The following is a 20,382-nucleotide window of genomic DNA, read 5'->3' as shown; positions in this document are numbered from 1 at the left end:
GTGAAATGAACCTTATTTGAACCAAACCAGAATGAATATCAATCTAGCTAGGTTTGGAGTATTATTTGCATAAATCAAATTAAAAATAAGGACAAGTTATATATAAACTCTTATATTTGTAATCAATTATATTTATTATTACTCTTCAAAAAAAAATAATTACAGATATCTTTTTTTTTTTTTTTTTTGGCCAACCCGGTTTAAAACCGATGATTCGCGCGCCTGCGGGTGGGTGAGTCCCTGCTGAGATTTTCGGAACCTTGCTGCGACCAACTTCCCTTGGACCACTCCCGTTTAAAGATATCTCTTTATTGCTTTTGAAGAGTTGTCCATTTATAAAAAAAAAATCCCAAAAAATATGTTTGTAATTTTTTTTTATTTTTTAATAGAAGTAGAATTAATCATTCGCATCAACATATTATGATCTTCAAGAAAATATGGTATTAATCATTCACATCACCATGGTTTCTCACTTTCTCCCCTGCCTAGCCACTAAGAAAAGAAGTAAGAATGAAGCTGAAGTGTATCAATCATTCAAATCACCATTTTCTATTGTCGGTTGGCCTTCCATCCATTCTCTTTTCATTTTTTCAGAGATGTAAATCAATACAATATAAGAGTTCCCAGTTCCCATCACTGAATTGCTAACCTGCAAGACCCTTTCTTGAAGAAAAAAATCAAAGAAATGAGAGATTGTAATGAATGATGGTTCTTTAATTCTCTTTGGACATTCTGTTTAGAGTGTGTGCCAGCATATTCCTCTCTCCTCTCCTCTGGGTATGAAATGATCCCATTGCTTCCTCCCTTCTCTGGACCTCATTGCTCACAGTAGGTAAACAGAGTGGAAAGAAGAATGACTTAATCAAGATTCTAGCAGGTCTCATTTCTAATATTCTTTTTAGTAATTCACCTGAGTCAAAACTTGATGCTGATATTCCGACATGAATAAGAAAGAAAATAGAAATAATAGGGAGAGAAATAGAGAAATAGAGAATATAACTTAAGACCTTCACCCCCCACCACTCTTTCTTTTTTATTTTGGTTCAAAGAGATTTATTCAAGAGCAGAGTTCAAAGAATAAAGGATACAAAGATCTTTCAACCACAGAATGGAAATAGGCACCAAAGTCGTGCTCCTAGCCAACATTGCCCTCCTAGCTAGGTTATCGGCCATTGAGTTTGCCAACCTAAGAACATGCTCAAAAACACAGGACTCAAATCTAGTCTTAAGAAGTTTGATATCATCTAAAATTGGCTTAATTGAGATATGAGAGGATCATTGGTCTTTAAAAATAGATAGATAACTTCAATACAATTTGAATGCATTATAATCTTGTCCAAATCACTTTCAGTTGCTTCAACCAAAGCTCTCCAAACTGCCAACGCCTCTCCTTCCTTGTTGTTGTTGAAGCTATCAAAATCAAATATGGCAAAGACAAGTCTTCCTTGGAAATCCCTACAAATAATACCTAGACCTCCTTTAGACTCGCCTTTCTTCCAAGATGCATCACAATTAATCTTGAGCCAATCTTGATCAAGGGGAGTCCATATAATTGCTTGAGGCTGAGAAGACCTTGTTGTATCCTTGCACTCTCACGTTACCATTAAGAGGTTAAATTCTAAAGTGGCATATCTCCCTAAGATCTACCCATTAGTAACATGATACCGTACGCTTGCGATTACTTTTATTTCATGAATACCGAGTTTAGTTCATCAAATAATCTCTATGTTGCTCTAGATAGCAATGCTCTATTATGTAAAGCAAGGTCCCTTAGACCTCAACCACACTTTGATTTCTTCGAGTGATTTTATCCCAGGGCTAACCAATGGACTGTTTTTGAATTACCATTTCCTCCCCAAAAGAGGTTGGCTACCAATTTTCTTGATTTTTCATTGATACTCTTAGGAATTTTGTTAGTGCATACCTATATAGTTGGAGACCGGTTGAGCTGCAACTTTTAGTAGGACTTCCCGTCCAGCATGACTTAGGCAGTTCTGAGCCCATTTCAATTTTGTAGACTACCTCTCCACAATAAACTGAAAGGCTTCAGTCTTACTAACTCCCACTTCCATAGGCATTCCTCCTAAATATCGAGACATCTCCATATTGAATCTTTAAAATTCGACTAAACCATATTCTAAATGGGAAGGAGGGCTGATTTTTGATAATTTATCCGTTGACCACTGGCCAAACAATGCAGTTCTAACACCTTCTTTAAGTTGAAGACCTCGCTAACGTCATCTTCTGAAAAGAATATGCTATCGTTTGCAAACAAGACATGAGATATGTTTGTAGCTCTTGGTTTGTTTTCAGCCTGAAAATTCTTTGATTCTTCTCTTCAAACCGAATGTAGTTACTTAATGCTTGTGAACACACCACAAATAAAGCTAGCAAAAGAGGATCTCCAAGCTGAATTCCTCTAGATGGGTAAATTGCACACCTTTCACCACCATTGACAAGAAAGGTGTATCTCACTGTTGTGAAAAGCTCCATTATTAGGTCCACCACATTATCCCCCTGCATCCCAATCTCCTCCATTATTAGGTCCACCACATTATCCCCCTGCATCCCAATCTCCTCAGTAAAGCTTTAAAAAAAGCCATTCAATCATGTCATAAGCTCGTTTCATATCAAGCTTGGCCGCCATATAACATTTCTTACCTTTTGTCTTCTTCTTTAGGAAATTATAGACTTCCTGGGTTGTGAGGACGTTGTCAAAGATAGATCTTTCCAGCACAAAGGCCGCTTGAGTTGTGTCAATGAAATGAGGAAGCATCACCTTTAGCCTAGAAGCCAATAACTTAGAAACCACCTTAACAACAACACTAATCAAGCTTATAGGTCGGAATTTATCAATCAATTCCGGTTGAGTAACTTTTGGTATTAGACAAATATGAGACAAATTGCTACCTTCAGGTAGTTTACCTATACAAAAAAAAACAAAAAAAAAAAAAAAAAAAAAAAGGAAGTAACATTTACAAAGCTTTGGACCAGTAGCTTATTAGAAGTGCTGAAAAAATAGGGGAAAGTAGTCGTCATAACTTGGGGAAACCACAAACCTTCCCCGTTTAAATACATATTATCCCTTTAAACACGAGAAACTAACCCAGTAGTTATAATGTCACATCCACCCAACCAGTATTGTCACATCCACCCAACCAGTACCCTACCTGGCATACCCGGGTATGTGATCCACAGTGTAAGGATCAAGCATCGATGGACCATGCCTCCCACATACGCGATAACACAATCATGAGCGATAATAATCAAGGTAAGAGCAAATAATAAAATAAATCATGGATATGATAAGAATAGATAATCAGAGTATGGAAATAAATATGATATCAAATGTGTAATCAAAAGAAGGAAGTGAGCGGAATTCATTCCTTCATAACCACAGCGAAAAGTAGCTAAGTCAAAGTTAGGTTACAACCCAAATGTAAAAGAGTAATCAATGAAAGTTAAATTACAAATCCAAGTGTTTAACAAAATCTAGGGGTGGGTGGCTAGACAAGTGTTTCCTCCATCTTAATAAGTACATCCTCATAAGTGTAGACGAAGGAAACCCAACACGGCCGCTCCCACACCACTGTGGAGCTAACCCTGGTACATAGCATAATCTTCCTCGGTACCATAACCTTGATCTTCATAGTAGCCACCACCCGGAGGGTAGTATGCGGAATCCTGGTCCGTCTCATAGGTTGTACCATCTGGGTCTTCAACACCTGTGGAATAATCTAACAAAACATTAGCACAAAAGGAATGAGTTCAAAAGAACTCAGCAAGGCAGTTATTCCATAATTATAAACCATATGAGTACAAGTCATAACATGGTGCAATATGATATGAAACACATGATGCAAACATGATTCTAACTCTATGAATGCTAGTCTCTATGGTAGACATGGTTTAAGTCATAGCACCATACTTCTTTAGGTAAGTTTCAGTCATTTAGCATCAAGGGGAATTGGGTCCTACATCCCTCTCGGACAATCCATGGCTGGGGTTTCGGTCACCGCTCTCTCACATCACCATTTGGTCTAAGTATTGGCGCATGTCAAGGTAAAGCCTAGCCCAATGCAAGTCATCTACTCAGTCGTATCAAGTCAGATCCGGATACTTCCATTCCTCCCATCCCGGGATCCTTTCCGGTATCCTTCACACTAGAGTCACGGATATTACCCACCGAACTCACCAACCCTATGGTCATCCACAAATAGTAGACGTGAAGCTCTCACGTCCTCTCACGGATATGACTCATCGGTCTCGAGTGCTCGTGAGCCCAAGTCTAGCTATTTGCAACCCTACCAATAAATGGCTCCCACAATGTGATTCATGACCTCTCACGGATCATTTCACCGGTCTTGAGTGCCCACAAATCCCCACTGCTACCACGGGTCATTCGGTCTCAATATCCTTTCCGATTCTGGTTTGACACGACAAGAGGCATCCTAGCCACACTACTAGACAATCCTATGTATGTCATCCAATAATCCAGGAAAATGTCGATGGACACCTTTGGAGAACATCCCATACTATTCCCTCCGATGTCCAAGGACAGAAGCGTCAATAGGACACTCCCCAATCCCAAATTATACCTAAGCAATTACATGCTCAAGTCCATCATACCATACACACAAATGATACATCATCATAATAGAAGTTAAGTCATAACATCGCAATGATTCATCATATATATAAGTAACAAGAATGACTAATCATTATAACAAGAATATATATAGACACAATACTACTGTTCTAAAGCATGTATAGCAGTCCTATGATGTCCAAAAGTAATAAAGAAATTATGTTCACTAAGTTATGAACATCAAGACATAATCACATAGCCTATGTATTTATGTCGATAACCGTCCTTACCTTAAGCTGTGATGATGATGATCCAAAGGTCACAAAAGAATGATCCAATGATGGTAATAAGACCCTAGACAAACATAAATGAAAGATTAGAGAAGAAATCGGGAAAATTGGAGGTCAAACGGGTCAAAATGGCGAAGGACACAGTTCAACAGCATGGTTGGTCGATGCTCCTTGGTCGATGGGATCGACCAAGGACAGTCTCGAGGCTGCATAGTGTATTTTGGTGATTTGGTCCGAAATCGGTTTTTAGGGGCTCGGATCGATCTAGAACTTGGAGGGATGATTAATAACATTACAAGAATACATCTAAGCAAATAATTAACATCATCTAATGGTTTAATTAGAAAGCCCCAAATTGGAATACTAAGTTCTATAGACAAGAATCATAGCATCAATATAATTGAAAGGGAAGCTATGGAATTAGTTGGGGAATAGGTTAGGAACAAGATTACAATCATTTGACAAGAAATCAAGTTGCTAAGCAAGGAATCATGGTAATGCATATACAAGAATCAAAATGAGAGTATATCATAAGTAGGAATGGAAAGAGATCATGGTTTAGTGAGGAATGAACACTTGGAGTGATGGTTGCAAGGTTACAACATCAAGTATTCCAAGGTTACAACAGTAAGAAAAGAAGAGAAAATAGTAGGATAGAGAGTGAAGATGAGAGTTCATACCTTCTAGATGATAATGGAGGCAAGAATCAAATGATTGGCAATGGTTAGAGTAGAATATCCTTCACCAATATCAAGGAGGAGCTTTGGAGAACCTTCTCCACGTTCTCAGGTGTTGCAATGATTAGAATAGGGTTCAAAACACAAGGTTAGCATAAATAGGGTGTGGATTATTCCAAAGGAATCATTAACTTGCAGTTGGGCAGCCTTGGTCGATGCTCCTTGGTTGATGGGATCGACCAAGCATAGGTCAGCAGAAAAATCAGCAATAGTTCAACAACTTCGGACAGGGATTTGGAGGGCTATACGGGGTCAAATTGAGTGGGGTTTTCTTCTACAAGTCAATCAAGAAGTCTAGTTTCGGGAAATACCTTCGGATCGTGCACAGGAGTTCATTAGGTACTTCAACTAGTTCACCCTTATTCGATGCACATATTTTCACTAAACACTGACAATGTACTCAAGTAAGGGGCATCATCGTCAATGTCCATGGGCTCGGACTCCGACACTAAATCATCAACTAGTAGGGTCCAAAAGTCTCTTCTACCACTGCTTCGGGTCTTTAGACCTACAGACATCAAGGGTTCTGGGTTAGGGGGTAAGGATAGGGCTGTATTTCACAAGTATCCATTCACCCGAATACCCAGGGGAGTGATCCACAGTTTCACAGATCAAATCTCAAACAATTACCAACCATTCCACACAATAGTCCAATCATGAGCAAGAATAAATCACTGTCATAAATATTAATAAAGAAACATGTCAAGTAATAAGAATCTTAGAAGGATCTCAAAATCAAATTGGAGTGCAAAAGTGATGACAAAACTAAAGTAATCAACTAGAAAGGGAAAAAGTAAAGTATAATAAATATTTCTAAGTCTTCTAATGTTTCACCTTCTTTTCCAATCGTTTGTACACCTGCAATTTATGATCAATATCCAACTCGTAGTCCCATCGGTGAACAAGGCATCTTCTATTGTTATTGATCAGAGTCATAATAGTGCTCCATATTGGTATTGAGATCGTACCACAGCTACTGTCAGTTCTTATTGCTTCCTCAGCTGAATAACAAACGGGAAATATCTCTGAATCATAGCTCGGGATCTCTTGTTCACCTGCATAATCATCTAAAACAACAATTTCTCCGAAGGGTGAGCTCAAAAGAACTCAGCGAGTAGTTCACAAATAAATAACCAATATCACAGTCTAAATTAATACATCTCATAATGCAACAAGACGTGAATGGAATGCAACAATGCAACTATACTCTAACTGATGCTAGTCTCTATAGAGTAGACATGCATTAAGGTAGAATGCCAGCCTCCTTTGGGTAGTTCTTGTTACTTTGATCTCTCACGGGATGGCTACTGGTCTTGAGATCCCAGATGAGGGGTCAAGGCATCCCTCTCATACTATCACCATGGTTGGGGTTTAGGTCACCACTCTCTCACCACACCATTGGTATGAGTATTGGCACGTGTTAGGGTTATACCTAGCCCAATGCAAGTCAACTACTCAGTCACATCAACCTAGGTTCAGATACCTCCCTTGATGTATCTCATACTCTTAGTTCAGTATTCTCCCCTACTATAGTCAACGTATCCTATGACACCAATCAACTCAGACTACGTGTTCTCTTAACCTTATTGGTCATCCATATATAATGGATGGGAAGCTCTCATGTCTTGAGCTCCCATGAACCCAACTCTATTATATGCAACTTTACCAATGAATGGCCCCCACAATATGATTGTGTCTTCTCATGGGTTGTTACCAGTATTGAGCACCCACTACCCTACATTGCTGCCACGGGTCACTTGACATCAATACCCATGCCAATAGGGTGTGATATGATAGGGTAACTAACCAAAATCCACTAGACTTCCTAGTCATAGCATCTAGTAATCGTAAAAAAGTGCCTAGGGGTATCAGAGGATTGTGTCATATACCACCTCCACTGATGTCCCAAGCTAGAAACAACCAAATAGGTATTCACCAATTCACAATCACAACACACGTTAACTTTCCACTAGTAGCAAGAAGGTTTAATCACATTCCGAATTCATAAATCAATTTAAGTCGGTAATGTCACATGTTGATCCATATAACAATAGCATCATTAATCACTTATATTATGTAATATCAAAGTCATAAACATCATTCATAAACCCTAAAACAACAACATGTGAAATTATAAACAAATTTCATAACAACCAAGAAAATAACAATGGTTATGTGCAAGTGAACGTCCTCATCTTTCTATTAACAAGTTGGTTCAAAGTTATAAATAACCTTTGAGGTCTTGTCACACCCCACCCGCTAGTATTGGACCCGCCTGACAACCTGTGGGTGTGATCCACCGCCACAAGATCCTCAGTTTAGCTGTCAGTAATAATAAATACACACAACGCTAAATCAAGAGTAAAGAACAGTTCAATAATTAATGTAAAGGAACAAAGAGTCCGAAATCCAATGTAAGGTAATAAATGTAATCCAAGGAAATATATCCAAAGAATGTTTTTAGCAGAAGAAAAGAAAATATTATAGTTTAATTATCGTTCTTATCTTTCTTAGGACTGACACAACCTTCTTCTAGTCTCTCAATAAAAGGTGTCATAAAACCCTCTCTTATTGACCTATTCAAATGACGAACCACTTGGATCCTCTTTCTGTCAATAGGTGTCATAAGAGCACTCCACACACCCGTAGGAGGTTTCATGTTGTGCAGCACCAATTCCCATTGACGTCTCCACAATCTCTTCATTGGAGTTCTCTCATACATATAGAACTTCTCCCGCATCTATATAGTCATCTGAATAAAAATAGAGACAATCCACAAAGATGAGTTTTGATGAACTCAGTAAGACAACAATCCCATATACACATCGGTATCGCAAACATATCATGAGTACAGATGAAAAGTGATAAACAACAGTATGGATGCATCTAGCAGCTAATCATGCAAATCTATAATAAGGCAGGCATGCTTTAAGATATAACACCAGCCCTCCTTTGGGTAGGTCTCGTCACTTTGATCCCTTATGGACTAGTTACCTCTGTTGGGATCTCAGGCAAGGGGGTACGGTCCTCATCAATCAATCTTGGCTGGGGTTTAGGTTCACAATCTCTCACCACAACCATTGGCATGAGTACTTGTGCATGTCAGGGATTCTAACCCAATGCAAGATCCTACGGTTACATACTGTTGTGACTAAAATATCCACTTCCGGTTTATACCGGTCTGACCAGGTTCAACCGGATTCAGCTGATGAGACGAATGAATTTAAGGACCACCCAAAGGTTAAACAAAGGCTTAATCATAGCCATCCGATCTATACTTTCCATCGCGGTCATTGTGACAAGAGCCAACGTTAAGCCTTAAATAGGCCAAGATTCTCGGGAGGGTGCTCATTCATATTCACACACTTCTGCTCATTTTCCATTAAAGCTCTCCGGGCTCTCTTCGATCATCTGACTAGTCGTCGGAGGCGGGGTCCTCGGCTGTTTTCATGTGTTCTATCTTTCGGGAGGGGGTTGTTGGTAGGCCGTGATCCAGTCTGTGGATTGTCAGTTCGGTTCAAAACCTCCAGAATTTTAGCAAACATTTGGCGGTCTGGCGGCGCTATGGCTCAACTCGGGGCATGATCGTTCTTCTGCAATCTTTTTGTTTGGAGATCTTTTGTTGGATCAAGTTTTTCTAAAGATCTGTTTGAGCATCCAAGATCTTCGCTCTTTTTCGATGAAGTTTCATATCTTTGCTAGATCTGAGTCGATTTGTGAATTTGGAGGCGAGATCTTCTTCGTTATATCTTGGTTTTCATAAGTAACAATAATGGTGGAGCAGCATTCTGCTATATCTTGTTTCTTGATCTTGGTTCTAGCTTCGATCTATCTCTAGATCTTTGATCGGCATCTCAGATCCTATTATTCGATCGGTGTCTCGTCGGCGTTTTTCTTTTTTCGTGACTGCGTTTCTTGTTTGGTTGTTACCTTGATCTTTGGATCTTTGTTTGGTTCCACAAAACAACCAGCGCGAGTCTCTTCTTGGTAGCTCTGCTTGATCCCGGCCAACGATGTTATCATCATCTTGTGATGTTTTCCTTTCACTCGGATAAGTATCTCTGTTTTCAGATCCGAGATCTCGGTCCTTTTTTCAGATCTAACATCTCTGTTTTTTAGATTTCTGTTGTTGATCTGTATCTCTTTTTTAGATCTCCATCGCTCCTTTGCAAATTCGTTTTTGTTGATCTCCAAATCTTTGTTTGGTGTTGCTTCGCTCAGGTTAGGATGGTTTTGAGTTGTCTCGTTCACTTCAACTTGAGATTCCATTATTTAGAAGTCGAATCACTTGGTTTTCTTATCAATTGAATGAGAGATGTACGTTTTGAGGTTTGAAGAGTCTTGGAAGTACGAGCGGGATTGTTGATCTAGCTGCGATTACTCAATTTTTGTTGTTTGATTGATTATGGAGTTAATTACAACTTCGAGGCGGATCTGGAGTTGGAGCGATGCAATTCGTTGGTTCGGGGACTAATGCGGGCTTTTCAAGACTCGGGCACGGTGCTTGTAGCGAGACTCATTTCTGCTCTCCTTGATCTCCCATTAACCAAGTGATTGAGCTCCTTCACAAACTGTGAATCGAAGATATTCTCGTGCGGATCAGGATCATTTGGCCACTCATTTACTGTTCTTCTATATTTCCTACAAAGCCAAAGCGATCTATAATGTCAACGCCGGTGAATCGAAGGAATGTGTTGTGTGTTTGGAAATTAGGACGGAGATGAAGTCGAGTGTTCCATGAAGATTGTTTAGATCGGTGGTTGAGGAGGGCAGCCACTTGTCCGCTTGGTGGCTATGTGTCACGAGGGTTGTGCTTCCACGGTTCTGCGGTTGTTTGTCGTGGTTGAGGGGGTTGTCCGTGCTTGTGTGTTGAGGGTTGTGTTTCAAAGCATTTGAGGAGCAAACCGAGTTATACAAAGAAGAGGTGCAGCTTGTGTTTATGATCTATGCTATGTACGGTGGTGGCTTGCATATACGCAACTGGATGAAGTCTTGATCCAGAAGAATCCTAAAAATCGAAATGGAAAAAATACTCTTTCTTTCCTTCTTTGGGGTAAAGAATAGAGATGACTCTCATGGTTGCTCGTTCCAGTTTCTTACTCTATTCGAATTGCCGGAACAACCGATTAAGGTGAAGGTGAAAGTCTATGCGAGGCGATGCTTGGTGGGTCTGTCTTTTCTTCCTTACCATCCTATTATATGGGTTGTTTTGAATTACTGTTCTTTGTGTTTGTTCAAAAGTTGGATTCAATTGCTGCTAAGTTTTGAAGTTTTGGAATGTGAATAAAGTTTCAACTCTTAAAAAGAATAATATTTCTAAGCCTGTCGAAGGTGGGGGCTTAGGATTTACAGAGGCAAGGACCCATAACTTTTGCTTTTCTCCATAAATTGACTTGGAGACTTATTAATGACAATTCGTCAATATGAACCGTGGTTTTGAAAGGAAAATATTTTCCTGCTGATTCGGCAAGAGTCAAAGTTCTGTTCAAGAAAAAAAAGACCAGTCACACTTTCTTCTTGCATTCGCAAAGAAGGTTGCAGGTTTCCAGTACAGCTTAAGTAGGAACTTTATTATATTTGTGAAAAATGTGGGAGGATATTTCTTAATACCCTTCACTGCCCTAGCCTGAGAAGTTCCAGGAAAAATTCCAATCCGACTGGCCTCAGTTGCTATTTATGGATGCCATTTGCACACCATGGTTTGGGAATGACCCTCATATGTTGGAGTTCCAAACTCATGAAGTATACCCTCTCAAATTTTCTTCCTTATTGGATGAAGATGAGTTTGAAGATGTCTCAGTGTTGCTTCTTCCTGATATGCCTAATGAGGAGTTTATACAAGATCATGAAGCAACTGTACTTGTTGCAAAGACTACCATGGAAGAAGAAATCCTGAATATTCTGGTCAACCCTGATTCTGAAGTCTCAGATGGCTATTCGGTTTATAATAATGGGCCTGGTGGGCCAATTTTAAATGGATCTAGTGATATGGATGCGGTCAAGGATGGCACAATGGTTCTGGAGATCTGCATAGTACGGGCCAATTGATGCTAGGTGATATGGGCCCTACCCTTGGTTTGGTTGCTATGGATATTGAAACAGACTAAACTTGGATGAGTTCTTCTCTGCTCAACACTTTGATGAGAGCCTGGTTCTTGAACCCATCGCGGAAATGGTGGGATCGGCTCTCTCTCACCTCGGGTCTTTGAAGGGGTCTCTTCAAATAAATCTTTTGTCTCAGTGGATGGCTCTGTGGATTGGCAGTTGGAGATTGTTGGCTTCTGTTCAGATGGTGGACTGTCTCTTCACGCTTGCTGCTCAGGCTAATCCTATGTTGCCATTGATGGGATCTCAAGTTCAGGATATGCAGTGCTCGCCCAACCCAGATTTATGTTCCTATCATTCTTGAAGACATTGGTAGTTCGGAGCAATAATTGGAGCAATTTTAGTTAGACATCAGTCCGGGCCCGGAATGTATATTGGATGCATGAAGTCTAGTCCTGTTCTTGCTCAATTCTAAGATGTCCTATCTTGTTGTCTTGAAAAGTGGTCTGATGACCAGTTTCTTAGCTACTTTACCAAGCTGCTTTATTCCTCTCGCCTGTCTGGTCAGAGTTCAGCTGCCATGGATAACTCCAATCTTATCAGGCATAGCAGGTTAATTTTTCATATCTTTGAAATTGGAAATGAAAGCATAACAGCCACAGATGATGGTAGCTTGAACAGCAGCAGCAATCGATGCTACATCCCCAATATTCTTATTTTCCGAAAGCTCTTCTATTCAAGTATCAACTCCTCAAAGAAGCATTTCAAAGATTCTTGAAGAATTCGAGTGCAGAAAGAGATCATGGAGCAAAAAATCTACTGCAATAAAAAGATAAGTATATTAGAGTTTCTTGGTCATCTTTTCTTTTTCTAACAATAGTTGATTTACAAATTCCTGGTCATCATTTCTTTTTCTAACAATATTTGAAATCTTCGATTTACAAAGATTCATTCTACATTTGATAAAGAGTGTTTGTCATATATAACCTAGAGATGAATTTGGAATATCAAGAAGAATATATCTAAAATTCCAGATGAGTGCAGCTCTTTACTTGTAGATGGTTACTCACTTCAGCTTCCTTAAAAAAATAAAAAAAAGGGAGAAAGAATAGACATTGGTGAAATATGCATTCTGTTAGTATTGTATATAGTTAACTTATGATGGGAGTTTGAGTAAATAGAATATACGTTTAGAGGAGTCATAGAAGTTTTTATTTTGTTTTATATGTTTCGGTTAATTGCAGATAAATATCAGTACCCTAAACAAACATTTGTGAAGTGTCTTATTTGTTTTTATTTATTAATCATAAAAGAATGTCTAGTTATCCTTCTGGCTGCATATAGGAAGGATGAGATATCGTCTTATCTTAAAGAGGCAGGAATCCATATATTCTATACTGAACTGATATGAAATGCTTAGTTCCTATCCATTCATTAATTAGGCTTTTTATTAAGTTTCTAACCGTGGGCTTCCCTATAGTGTTATGATATATTATTTTCCTAGTATGATTGTCAAGTTTAGAATTGAAGCTTTAAATTTGCAGGTGGAAATAGAAAAAGGAGGAAATACATCTTGGGAGTTCATCAGTCCAAAACTACATAAATTAAAATTTCTTGAGGAGTTGCAATTATAGCAAATTTCATATTATCATTTTATTATTTGATCTTGCACTTTATGGCAAACTTTGATCTTTCACTTTGCTCAATTTTAACAGACTGGACATTAAAGCATTGATCATTGTGCAACTTTCTCTAAAGACTTCTCTCAGCCACATAAAAGGTTGATCTTGGCTATGAAGGCTTCTGACCAGCAATTTTCTATAGAGCAGAGACTGATCATCATTCTTGAAGACTTACATTATTCTTGAAGACTTACATTATTCTTGAAGACTTATATTATTCTTGAAGACTTATTTCTATCGGGTAAGCGACGGATTTTCTGGTATTCTTGGAGAAATCATCTTATTAAGCGTGGTCATCTAAAATTTCTTCTTCATTATTAATCCAAAAGACATCAATGCGAACCAGTTTCTTCTGATCAAGCCATATCAACGCTGATCCAGGGTCATTCCTTCCGAGGATGATCCCGACTTTCCGAAGTCGGCCCAGTGGCCAGCCTTCCGAGGCCCGGTCATGCTTTCCGGGCGATCACGGATCATTCCGTACCGGGATGATCCCGACTCTTCGTGAGTTAGGCTCAGTGCCACCTTCCGAGGCGTGATTATGCTAGCTGATCCGGATCATTCCGTACGAGGATGATCCCGACTCTTCGTGAGTTAGGCTCAAGTAGCCGCCTTCCGAGGCCTGGTCATGCTTTCCGGCCGATCACGGATCATTCCGTCCGGGATGATCCCGACTCTTCGTGAGTTAGGCTCGTGCCGCCTTCCGAGGCCTGGTCATGCTTTCCGAGCTGATCCGGATCATTCCGTCCCGGGATGATCCCGACTCTTCGTGGTTAGGCTCGGTAGCCAGGTCCGCTAAGCTAATCACGGATCATTCCTTTCGCGAGGGTGATCCCGGATTGTTCCTTCCGAGGAATGATCCCGACTTTCCGAAGTCGGACCCGTGGTCGGCCTTCCGAGGCCTGGTCATGCTTTCCGAAGGCCGATCACGGATCATTCCGTACCGAGGATGATCCCGACTTTCCGGTCGGCTCCGGTAGCCATCTTTCTAAGGAAGCATTCGGATCGGTCGATGGAATTAATCAATAAAACAATTCAAGGATCGGAGGATTATTTATCAAGCTTAAAGATTTTCTCAGGGGCCTTATCCGAGAATATCCGATCAGCTATCAAAGCTTCATCAGCTATATTTTCTTCGAAATATCTCATCGAAACTAATCTTGAATACAAGTTTGATCGAATATATATCTAATCGATATGCAATGATCGAGGATGATAAGTCAATATTATAAGAATTCCTTCAAACTACTACTCTGTCAAAGCCAAAAGGAGCTGATCAAGAAAATTTCTCATAAAGCGATTATATTGAAGATTCTAATCAAAGTTGCTAAAGACTCTCTTCAACTATTGTCTAAAGGACGGAGCTTCGATCAGCTATTGAGGCTCTCATCACCGTTTTCTCTAAAGACTTCGATAAGCTATTAGGCTCTTTTCACCATTTTCTCAAAAATGCATCGATCGGTTATTAAGGCTTTGTCACTATTTTCTCAAAAGCTTCATCAGCCACTCTTTCCTAAGAATACTTCATCAAGTGATCAAAGATCGCAGTGATCAATACAACAGTGGTTAGAAATATAGTAGATGTGCATCGGTCAAAGTTGTTGCCCCCTCTATGTTCCTTTCATCCTCAAGATTCTCTTCCGTCGCCTATTATTTCCTTTCTAAATGATTTGGGGGCTGAACATTTTCCAAATGCAAGATAAGCTCAAGTATTGAAGAATTCTCACAACCAATACAAGATGAAGAATATTCGAAGTCATTTGAAAGAAAGATTCAAACCTCCGACCGAGTCTCATACAAGTTCGACGATCGCAGGCTTGGGGGCTTGTGTTGTGACTAAAATATCCACTTCCGGTTTATCCGGTCGCCGGGTTCAACCGGTTCAGCTGATGAGCGAATGAATTTAAGGGACCACCCAAAGGTTAAACAAAGGCTTAATCATAGCCATCCGTCTATACTTTCCATCCGCGGTCATTAGTGACAAGAGCCAACGTATTAAAGCCTATAAATAGAGCCAAGATTCTCGGAGAGGTGCTCATTCAATATTCACACCTTCTCGCTCATTTTCCATTAAGCTCTTTGAGAGCTCTACTTCGATCATCTCGCTAGATCGTCGGAGGCGGCCGTCAGCGTCGGCTCGTTTCTCCGGTGTTCTATCTTTCGGGCGGGGTTGTTGTGAGAGCAGCCGGTCGTCCAGTCGTGGTTGGTGCAGGTTACGGTTCAAACCTCCGGCATTTTGCCCAACACATACTACATGTGGTCTAGATACCTCCCCTATGGCACTAACAAACTCGGTTCAGTATCCTTCTCCACCTAGGAATGAGAATTCTCACGGACTGGTTAACTCTGTTGGACTCCATTCCTTAACCCTATGGTCATCCACATATCATTGGGGCGGATGCTCTCATGTCCCCTCACAAATCCTAAACCGCCTATTAGGCTTCCATGAGCTCAACCCTAACATATGCAACCATATTAATACAACCTAGAGGGGGGTGATTAGGTTGTATTTAGTGGATTGTCCCAATTTCTCGGTTTAATTGCAATTTTAATATAAATTGAAGATTTAAATGAAATTAAACAATAACAAACAATCACAACATAAGAGTTTATAGTAGGTCGACTTTACAAGTCTACGTCCACTCCTCTCTTGGCCTCAAGAGAGTATTCCACTAGTGATTCTCTTTCAATATGGTGGGTAAAGAATCAAACCCTTACAATCTATGTTTACTAGAGCAAGAGCACCCTTTACAATCCTTGTTTACTAAGTAGGCCAAGAGCACCCTTTACAATCTTTGTTCTAAATAGGGCAAGAGCACCCTCTACCAATTCTAATCAACCAAGACTAGAATTGAACAATCAATACAATTTTAAAAATTGAAGGATATTACCTAACAAGGAGAGTGACACTTTACTCCTTATATGAAGTGTGATGCAATGATGCCTGCTCAAGATATGCAATGCAGCAACAAGAAGTCCCAATGGCCTTCAATGACTCAAAGCTTGACTGCGATGAGTTTACTTGACAACTTTGGAATGTCCTTCAAAGTTGGATGGAGTTGGAGGCTAGTAATTAGTGATAATTCACCAAATGATAGCTTTGAGAGTTATGAAGGAGTAATAGCTCAGTAGGCCAAGTAGAAACTCTCAAATGGGGGTGGTTGGGCTTATAAAGAAGTCATTCAATTGCTTGGCTCAACTTCCCAACGGAAGTTTGTTTGACCAGACGGAGCTCCGTCTAAAAAAATATTAGTTAAAATATAGTTGTTGGGCTTGAGTCATGACCAAATGAAATGCCATCTGGCCTACTGTGACCAGACAGATGTCCGTCTGCAACATAGTAGCCAGTCTACTTTGGGACTTGGACTTGGACTTGGCTTGGGTTTTTAGACTTTTTGGTCAAACCTAAGCCCCATACACCTTCCTACTATGTCCTAGGTCAGTCTAGTGACATGATATGCATATAATTAGTGTGATTACATATGCGTGTGTGTGAAAATGTCCTAAGTCCTAAATTGATCTAAGTCTTAATCTTGACTTGATCTTCTCATCTTCTTGTGCATTGAACTTGATACTCTTTGTCCAAGATTGCTTGACTTGACTTGGGTTTGAGCATTCGGTGAGTTTGGTCCAATGAGTTAGAATCGGTCCACTGTAGTAATGAGCTGAACCAACACCACTTAATGTAGACATTAGTACTTTGTGTTTGTTATCATCAAAACTAATGGAGGTTGATGTGGCAATGTTGACATGGCATTTCCCAACAAACCCTATCATTGCATGATCAATAGTGGACCACTGAATCTCACTGGCTACTGTTGTTGGATGAAATAGAGTCATGTCATTGTTATCACAGGTCACTTGATTTCAATACCCCTGCCGAAAAGGTAGTAGCATGTTTGAGGGTACCTAACCATATAATTTAGACCTCCTAGGTATGTAAACTAGCAACCATGATAGTGCTACGGACATCAGAAAACAATGTCCCATACCACATTCCTTGATATCCCAAGCTAGGAATACCCAACAAGGATAATTCTCAATCATAGTTGCACCAAACACATCATTCTACATCAAGTAATAATTTGAATACATCTAACATTATCCGTAACATGTCATCATCAATAAGCATATTTAGCTATTGTTATAGCAGATAATGAGGCTACATACATGTTCCTAGTAATAGACAAATCATCATAACATTATGTCAATCATACATGCAATTGTAACCTTAACTGTCTTAGTTGAAATATCACTGAAAAGCGTATTAAGTCTCTCAAATAACCACTCCAACAGACCTCAGAGATCACCTAGATTAGGTTTACGAGCTACTGGGACCTATGTTGGTAACTTCCCTAGCCTTGTTCCCTATGGACTGCTGCTCTGTCTTCCTACCCTTCCAGACCTCCCTGGGGTGTTGGGCTTTTAGAGGTCTTCAAAGGGTTTATGCAAGAACACTTTTAAGAAGTTTCATTAGGTCTGATCTTCCTACCCTTCCAGAGGGGTCAAGCAACTTCCTTAGGGCTGTTGGGCTTTTAGAGGTCTTCAAAGGGTTTAGGATGCAAATGTTTTTTTTGGTTGTTGAACACTTTTGAATGAAGTTTCTAGATTTATCCTAAAAATTTATTTATTGATTGGTCTAAATGTTTCGCTTGAAGATGGGTGAAATCTCGGATTTCACCTCACCTAAACAGCCCTTTTTAGGAAAGGTGGACCTCGGGTTGCTTGAGCTGGTTGGTTCAAGCAACTTCCTTAAGCAACCACCCGCTTTTCTGGCAGTCTTCCAAGTCCGACATTCAGACTTTTGATCACCCATCTTCGATCTGATTTTGGGTTGATTCAAGTTTGAAGTCCTTAAAACACCAGAGAGAGCACCCACACACCAGATCACAGAAGAAGAATGATTTGAATCCACATCATCTTCTTCAACAAGCTCAGCCCTTGATTCGAATATGAAAATCCATCTCCTGGTATGATCCAATCGAGATCATCAATGGAAAAAGATCTAATTACTCCAACTCACCACTACAAATTTTTAGAGGGAGGAACTACTCTCTAACAATATAGAATTCAAGTAAAATAAGAGAGTGCTTAACTAACCTCTAAAAGATTTGAAAATCAAAGCAAGATCCAAGCCTTCTTTGCGAACCAAGGGTTCTTCATCACCAACCACGTGTACACAGCCTCTACTCAGTCCACAATAGCATCCATGAATATATAATGTGAAATCATGTTGTGGATGACTATTTATTGGGAGCCAAGGGCAAAACATGGGTTTAAAACCAGCAGCCAGACCAACCGGTCGATTTGGGCGGTTGGTTGGGTCAATTAACCGCCTTAAGCAATCGCCCCATGATACTTTTGAGTACTTGGGTGCTTTGTTCTCCCAGTTGATCTCCAACACCAATTTAACTTAAACCAACACGTGGGGGGCTCTTACCTTGATCTCAAACATCTTCAAACTCGATTTGTTTCATGCTGGAAATCCATCAGCCTAGCCCATCCTGGTTCCGATTGGATCTTCTTCGGGTTCCCAGTAAGATAGATTCTTCGTATCGAGATCCATGGGCTCAGGGTCTAGGTCATGGGCTTCAATTCGGATAGCCCACAACTTCTTCCGTCTAGAACTTTGGGTACTCGGATTTGCAATAGGGATTACGAGTTAAAAATATGGGGGTTATTACAGGTCTGATATTGAAAAGAGAAACAAAAGACCAACATTACAGGGTGTGGTTGGTCGGAGTGGTTGATTGGGACAACTAGAGCAGACTTGGTCGCTTGGGCTAGTCACCTGGGGCAACCAGACTAATCAACAAGCCTCCAAATACGGACATATTCGACGGATTGTTAGAAGACTTCTTGATTGGGTTCTAAACTATTCCAAAAATACTTAGAAAATTTTGGAATAATACTAGAACATGATCTATCATAATTTAGAAATCAAACAAAGTAAAATGAATGAAAACCTAAAGAATCCTATATTAGGTTTTCTCCTAAATCGATCAAGAAGACTCACAGATAAGCTAGAGTGAATGGAGTAAAGAGGGTAAAAGAATTCCCAACTCAACGTCATCTCCATTTATTTCCATTGGTTTGGAATCCAATTCAATGGTCTCTGCCTGGATGGCCCACAGTTGCCTTCTATCCACATTTTGGACTTCCAACAATGATTTATAGGTTAGGATTTTGGGGGAATTCACAATAACTACTCATATCTCTTAAAACTTTTCACAAATATCCCATATACATCACATTTTAAATAACTAAAACAAATAACTACCCTAAAAGTTCTTAAATAGTTATTTTAAAAAAACTAATATAATGGACGTAACAAAATTGGGGGTGCAAATGGGTAACTGAAATCTGCATCTGAATTCACACTCGTATCCTTATAAGGGTATCTAAATTAGTACGATTACTTAAAGGATGCAAATATGGTTGCCTTTTCGACCGATTATTATACATTTGATAAAATTATCTGATTAAGTTATTTTTTTGGATTTGTTTCTTATTTTTATAAATTTTTTACTTAAGATATGTGAATGTTTTTCTAGATTTTCTACTAAAATAAATATCAAAGTTGCTAAATTCTTAAATTTCAAACTTAACCTTCACAAATAAAATGATAAAGATGTTAATAAGCAATCGAAAACTTGTATATAATATGAATTCATACCCCATTTAGAAGAATCTATTTAAAAAAAAAAAAAAAACTACCAAGCTGAATTAGTCCGAAAACTAATAGGATATTATCTAAATTTGTCCAAATATAAGAAGACACGGACACAATATTACAATTGTCCGATCTGTTTACACCCTTAGTGACATCGAGAAAAAAAAAGTAAAATAAAATAATACAACATAGAGATTTTACATGATTGATGGAAAAAGCTTGGGTCATAAATACGCATGACCGTCAAGCCGAGATTTCGGCCGTTGGATCCAAAATCTCGATTGTGAATTTCGACGGTCGATATCAAAATTTCGACTGAAATCTCGATCCAACCGTCCCAAATGCATGGCTTGATGTGGTGAGCATT

Source organism: Hakea prostrata, chromosome 8 (genome assembly GCF_041222555.1).
Source record: "Hakea prostrata isolate BN-2017 chromosome 8, UWA_Hpros_2, whole genome shotgun sequence".
Taxonomy (NCBI): domain Eukaryota; kingdom Viridiplantae; phylum Streptophyta; class Magnoliopsida; order Proteales; family Proteaceae; genus Hakea; species Hakea prostrata.
The sequence above is the reverse complement of the archived record's forward strand: the minus strand, read 5'-3'. Positions refer to the sequence as shown.